The sequence below is a fragment of the Schistocerca serialis genome, chromosome 6 (assembly GCF_023864345.2).
Source record: "Schistocerca serialis cubense isolate TAMUIC-IGC-003099 chromosome 6, iqSchSeri2.2, whole genome shotgun sequence".
Classification (NCBI taxonomy): domain Eukaryota; kingdom Metazoa; phylum Arthropoda; class Insecta; order Orthoptera; family Acrididae; genus Schistocerca; species Schistocerca serialis.
In genome coordinates this window covers 565,704,498-565,711,805 of record NC_064643.1, presented here as the reverse complement: position 1 = coordinate 565,711,805, position 7,308 = coordinate 565,704,498, and the positions used below count along the sequence as shown (strand labels likewise).

Genomic DNA, 7,308 nt, shown 5'->3' with positions numbered 1-7,308 from the left:
AACCTAAGAACATCACAAACATCCATGCCCGAGGCCGTCGCACGGCTCCAGACTGAAGGGCCTAGAACCGCTCGGCCACTGCGGCCGGTTACCATCAAGCTTCTGCAGAATTCTTGGGCGTATTCTAAGTTCGAACATGACAAATTTTCTTGAGACAGAAGAGATTTTGTCCACAAATTAGTCGGATTTAGAAAGAATTGCTTGTTCGACACTGACCTTGCCCTTTTCTCGCACTATATACTGCGAATCCGGGATGAAGGCTGGTTCCGTATTCTCAGGTTTACGGAAAGCGTTTGACACAATTCTCTACATATGTGAGTGGCTCGAAGACTTCTTAAATAGCAGAGCCCAATAGCGCCGGCCGCTGTGACCAAGCCTCAGTCCGGAACCGCGCTGCTGCTACCGTCGCAGGTCCGAATCCTGCCTCGGGAATGGATGTGTGTGATGTCCTTAGGTTAGTTAGGTTTAAGTAGTTCTAAGTTCTAGGGGACTGATGACCTCAGATGTTAAGTCCCATAGTGCTGAGAGTAATTTGAACCATTTTTTATTTATTTATTTTTTGAGACCCCGATATGTTCTTGTGGACAGCGAGTGGTTATCAGAGGCAAGGGTATCGTCAGGAGTGCCCCGGGAAAGTATGATACGACTGCTCGTAATGTAATATAAATTCTGATGAAGACTCCCTTAGTTTAGGAGTCTAAACCATGGTCAATTCGACCTTAGAATCCATTGCAACCAGTGGGCTGTCTTTAATACAAAAAAAAAAAAAAAAAAAAAAGAGAGAGAGAGAGAGAGACTGGTTGATGACGACGCTGTACTATACGGGAAAGAATCGTCGTTGAGTGAAAGATACAGGATGACTAAGATACAATCTTTATTTGGTGCTATTAATGGCAGCTTGGCAGCTTTCCTCTAAATTAATGCAGACAAGTAGGAAAACAATCCTGCGGTGCTCGATTAAATATTTGGGTGTAACGCTGCAAAGCGATATGGGATCGAGCGAGCACTTAACGCCGGTAGTAAGGAAGGCGATTGGTCGATTCCGGTTTATTATGAGAATTCTAGGAAACTGTAGCTCATCTGTTAGGGACACCACGTATAGAATACTAATTCGACCAATTCTTGAGTGCTGCTCAAGTGCTTGGGACGCCACCAGGGTGGACTGAAAGAAGACGAAGCAATTCAGAGGCGTGTAGCTAGATCTGTACTGGTCGGTTCGATCAACACGTCAGTATTATGGAGGTGATTCATTTACTTAAATGGGAATCTGTTGAAGGAAGTCGACGTTCTTTTCACGAAACACTGTTGAGAAATATATAATGCAAATTAAAGATGAAATGAGGAGAAAGGAAAGGGTAATGATTATTGATGTCAGCTGCATCGGGACATGATGCGGAACCAGCGACGATGAGTGAAAATGTTTACCCAACCAGGATTCGAAGCCAGGATCTCCTGCCTACTAGGCAGCTGCGACAACCACTGCACCACCCACGCACAGTATTTATCGCAATTACGCGGACTATATCGACACGTCTGTCGGCCGACCCAGATTCTCTCCTAGCGCCACCTATCCTCAGTCCCTGTCCACGTCCTCCATTAATATAACTTCTGAGAAAATTTGGAGAATCGGCATTTGTGTCCGACTGCAGAACTATTCTATTGCCACCAACGTAGATTTCGCTTACGGGTCACTAGAGAAACTAGGGCTTGTACAGAGGCGAATGGGCTTTTCATCACATCCGTTCGCGAGTGGGACGGGAAATGGATTGACTATTTGTAGTAGTAGTAGTACACGGTACCCTCCATCATGCACCGTAAGGTGGCTGGAGATGTACACGAAGGTCTTCTGAGGACGGCAGCTGACTAAACACTACCTGATATAAAGATTAGTTAAGATATATGGAAGGAATTAAACTATTCAGTGAAGAGGTAGTGAGTGTAAGAACAAGTGGAAAGAGAATACTGAAAGAAAGTAGGAAAGCATAAGACCACAGTTGCTGCAGAAATATTAGCCAAAAACAGGGCAGATGCAAGATGGGTCGACCAAAGGAAAGGTGGAATAACGAAATGCATATTGGCGGAACAAACTGAAGATGGTTTAATACCCTGTGTTGATGACGATGATGACGATAATTTGTAAAATTCAAAGCCCAACAGTATTGACCCTCTAATGTGCCATCGTGAGTACTTGCGTACCTGCAAAATAATTTTTCAGGGTAAAAACACTTAGTGAAATTTATCCCACCGCTAAGTAGGATTATGGTCGTTTTTTAACGGCTGGTAGACTGATTACGGCCAAAATTAATTGACTGATTGTTACGGAGCACATTACGTAATTGTACACAATGGACATGTAAGAAATTCTTCTATAAATATGATTGAATTGATTCAGAAACGCAAAAACCACTTTGGCTTAAAATGAAACACGAAAGACAGAAATAATTAATGAATGAACACTGTACTACGACGCTGAAAAGTAACGTATTCAGAGCACGCAGCACAGCTCAATCACATCACCTCGAAAGTCACACCACCTGGAAAGTAGCCAATGGAGAGATAAGAAACGTATTAGCACAGCTACTCTGCAGTCAAACATATTCACGTAAATCATAACAGACAGTCATAGCTGTAACTGTAAACACGTGAACACAGTTGAGGTTGTTCAACTGCTGGCCAAAAATTTTACCCAACGTAATTTAAATCAGCTGATCACTGCAGTGCACTGCAAACCGATACTTCGATTAGAACGTTTTGTAAAAACATTCCAGCTTAACTACGGCGAATTGTTAGCTGTAGTAATTCTTACACACTGGGGAAATGTTTGTAATGAATAAGTACGAAGTAACTAGATCGAACACGTAGTTTTAACTGCTGTCCGTCACCAACAGTGCAGGGTGAACTGTACTGAACTGAAACATTAATCCTAATCGCCGGCTGCTGTGACCGAGCGGTTCTATCCGCTTCAGTCCGGAACCACGCGACTGCAACGGTCGCAGGTTCGAATCCTGCCTCGGGCGTGGATGTGAGTCATCTCTTTAGGTTAAGTTAGTAGTTCTAAGTTCTAGGGGACTGGTGACCTCCGATATTAAGTCCCATAGTTCTCAGAGCCATTTGAACCATTAATCCAAATCGAGTGGTTCAGGTTAAAAAACAAGCCGTAATCTATCTGAAACTATTGGAACAAAGCCGACACGTATCCAGAGGAGCTGCAGTCGGCACCTCAGTTACGAGCAAGCCGGCGCTCATTCACATATTTTGCTCGCTATATCGGCATGGGCATCGTTAAGGGGCCAATGAACATTTTCGGTACAATATTCCGTCCAGAGACATTAACACGTCAGTACGGGTTGGCTGGTGGATCAGGACCCTATTGTGTCTCGGTTCGTACTACGCACCAATAAGCAATATTTGGATACTACACAACGACAACGACGACCCGAACACACACGCACAACTGAGGTCGTTTTAAAATATAAGGATAATCCTTTTCTTCGAAATTTTACATTGAACTATTTGGCAGTTTATAAACAAAATAAATAGTCAAATGGCTCTGAGCACTATGGAACTTAACATCTTAGGTCATCAGTCCCCTAGAACTTAGAACTACTTAAACCTAACCAACCTAAGGACATCACACACATCCATGCCCGAGGTAGGATTCGAACCTGCGACCGTAGCAGTCCCATGGTTCCGGACTGCAGCGCCTAGAACCGCAAGACCACCGCGGCCGGCAAAATAAATAGTCATCATAATGTAGTATAGAGGCAATATGTATGGAATCAAGCTGAAGAGGAAAGAGATTTCTCTACTGCTTAATCAAAGATTAAGCGTATGTGAATCGACTGTATATTTACATAGCCGAAATGCGTAAATGGATTAGTAAACACGTGAATAAATAGATGAGTAGAGGCATGACGTAACTAACTACTGAGGGACGCACACATTGATTGAGGTTACGTATACATGAATGGCCTCAACGAATTTTCAAGGCCAAAATAAAAAAAATAGTTGAATAAATAAATACATGAATAAATTGGTGAATAGAACTGTTAATACTATGTTGAGCCTCACCGACATTCTCTTCTAAACAGTTAACTGGTTCTGACCTTTCTTTAGCAGCCATAACCGTTAGAGATTAGGGAAAAAAAGCTGTCCATGATAGCGTGAATGCCACCCACGTGATGAGAACGAGTGAGGACGGAAATTTCGACACACGTAGTCACGCCCAGTCTCTAATATTGAGATTATTTGTCATCTTTATTCACGCCAAAACCAGACTCTAAAGTAATGTACAAAATCACAGCAGTGGAGTGAAAAAAATGTTTTCAGATACGACTTACAGCAGACTGTAACTGGAAAAAAAACACAAGTGTTTCCAGTAATTGTAAGAATGGTATCAAGAGCGACGCGCAGAACTATGTGTCTAAATCATTGACGTTAATTTGTTGTTGAATTACTTATCACGAGCTTGAGTGCAGATATAGGAATTACACAGGGAAAAGCTCCCAGAAGTTGGCGTGATAGGTACAACAACCTGTTGCAGCGAGCTCGACTCTAGTTCAAATGTTCAAATGTGTGTGAATTTCTAAGAGACCAAACTGCTTAGGTCATCGGTCCCTATACTTACACTCTACTTAATCTAAATTAAACTAACTTCCACTAAGATCAAAACACACACACACACACACACACACACACACACACACACACACACACACACCCATGCCCGAGGGAGGACTCGAACCTCCGGCGTGAGGGTCCCCTTAGTCCGTGACATGACGCCTCAAACCGCGCGGACACTCCGCGCGGCCGACACTAGTCCGCCACCAACAGTGCAGGGTGAAACTCTGATAACGCTAGGCACTCATGCTGTCGAAATGTCAGAAAAATCGTTAAACATATGTCGAAGAACCCGAAATAAGCCAGCAGGCAATTTGTCAAAAATCGAAGAACCCGAGACAGAAGAAATTTGTCAAAAACAGGTTCTGTCATTCTTTAAGGTAGCGTGATAAAATTGTTTTTGTTCACAGTACATGACTTTCCGGATAACGACTGTAGCCCTATATTGCTGATGCGATGTAGCCAGATGGTTCCACTTCCGTACCAACTCCAACGCTCCAGGACTCCTAGTGTGCTCTCTTAAAGGGGTTATTAATATTTTGTTCGGTTTGCTCACAGGGGAATGGAAATTATAACATCGTAACACAGAGATCCCATGCAACATTCATGGACGCGATCAGTCTTTGAAACAGTAAAATAGATACAAGCAGGACGTTTGGACACGGAAGAAAAAACACACATTCATATTATTTTTCGCTCGTTGTATGTCGTATTGTGTTGAGTATAGGGTTACGTTCCCTGCGAGTATCCCCCGAGCAATCAGTGAAGCAATGTTACCCCCCTAGCAATCTACCGGAGACTGTGCAGGTCCGTTAACTTACAGTTTATTGATGTTGCTGCTGCCATTATCGTCAGTTCACATCCTGCAATTGCATAAAACTGCAAAGAGCTGCACGGAGGAGTCTTTATTTTTTCATCAGGCGACGTAAGGGGGCAATGCACCGTTTTTTCAAAGCATTACTGCTTGTACCTACAGTAGCAACAGCAGCGTAGTGCTTCGCCTTTTTGCGTTGGCAGGACGGACGAGAACAAGGTAGCTCGATAATTACTTACTATATGACGCGTCTAACTCTTTCATTCAATGGTTTTCTTTGTGTTATGACCTGACGAAACTACAATCGTCCAATAATAACTGGTTTGCATTTACTAAGATGGTATCTGTTCTGTCGGACATGTCCGTTATCCGAAAGAACAGACAGATACCATCGGTGACCAAGCAGCTCGTTAGAATGAAATTACAATGAAATGAACACCCTTAGCTGCTTACAGGCAATGACATACGTCAACGGGGACAGATGAAAATGTGTGCCCCGACCGGGACTCGAACCCGGGATCTCCTGCTTACATGGCAGACGCTCTATCCGTCTGAGCCACCGAGGACACAGAGGATAGCGCGACTGCAGGGATTTATCTCTGGGTTTCGCAGGAGGCGTGCCAGAGATAAATCCCTGCAGTCGCGCTATCCTCTGTGTCCTCGGTGGCTCAGACGGATAGAGCGTCTGCCATGTAAGCCGGAGATCCCGGGTTCGAGTCCCGGTCGGAGCACACATTTTCATCTGTCCCCATTGACGTATGTCAACGCCTGTAAGCAGCTAAGGGTGTTCATTTCATTGTAATAACTGGTTTGATTGCTATGAAATATGGTTGATCGGAACTACGACAGTCCGCAGCTCGTGGTCGTTCGGTAGCGTTCTCGCTTTCCACGCCCGGGTTCCCGGGTTCGATTCCCGGCGGGGTCAGGGATCTTCTCTGCCTCGTGATAATTTGGTGTTGTGTGCTGTCCTTAGGTTAGTTAGGTTTACGTAGTTCTAAATTCTAGGGGACTGATGACCATAGATGTTAAGACCCATAGTGCTCAGAGCCAGTCCAGTCCGGAACTACAACATAACAAATTTGATCAGAACTACAACATAACAAATCACTTTATTGCAAGAATGATAAAAAGTTTTACTTAACTTTATTAAGTCCATAGCCACAGGAATGTGACGAATATTTACAACTGCCTTTGAACATTAAAGTATCACTTGATGCACACAAGTAAACTCTTCTCTCGAATTACAGAGTTCTCAATGTTCAAAAGTGCAGTCTTTCTAAGACGTGAGTAACACATGAGCCCTAACAAGTCGATGTTTTCTTCTTGATCGGAGGCTACAAACTGGGGCAGAGTCCTCTCCTGCTCGGCTGCATATAGGCCTCCGTGCAGTAGCGCTGCGGTGCTGGGAGCGAGGGTATGGCTCCGACAGCGCCTAAATTCGTCAGTCTGATGCAGTAAGACATCGCTAACTCCTGTGGTATCTATGCTAGTTTCCGACTTCAGTATGGCACCGCGATCTTCGGAGCATACTACACTTACAAGGGAACCTCCCCATCGCACCCCCCTCAGATTTAGTTATAACTTGGCACAGTCGATAGGCCTTGAAAAACTGAACACAGATCAGTCGAGAAAACAGGAAGAATTTGTGTGGAACTATGAAAAAATAAGCAAAATATACAAACTGAGTAGTCCATGTCAAGATAGGCAACATCAAGGATAGTCTGAACGCAAGAGCGCCGTGGTCCCGTGGTTGGCGTGAGCAGCTGCGGAATGAGAGGTCCTTCGTTCAAGTCTCCCCTCAAGTGCAGATTTTTCCTTTATTTTCGCAAAGTTATGATCTGTCCATTCGTTCATTCACGTCTCTGTTCACTGTA

General features: G+C 44.0%; 1 non-coding gene across 1 annotated transcript; it reads right to left on the bottom strand.

Moving 5' to 3' along the window:
- Window positions 1-5,926: 5,926 nt before the first annotated feature.
- Trnat-ugu (transfer RNA threonine (anticodon UGU)) lies at window positions 5,927-6,000 on the bottom strand. The gene has a single exon. It is a non-coding gene; the product is annotated as a tRNA-Thr (tRNA).
- Window positions 6,001-7,308: the final 1,308 nt, after the last annotated feature.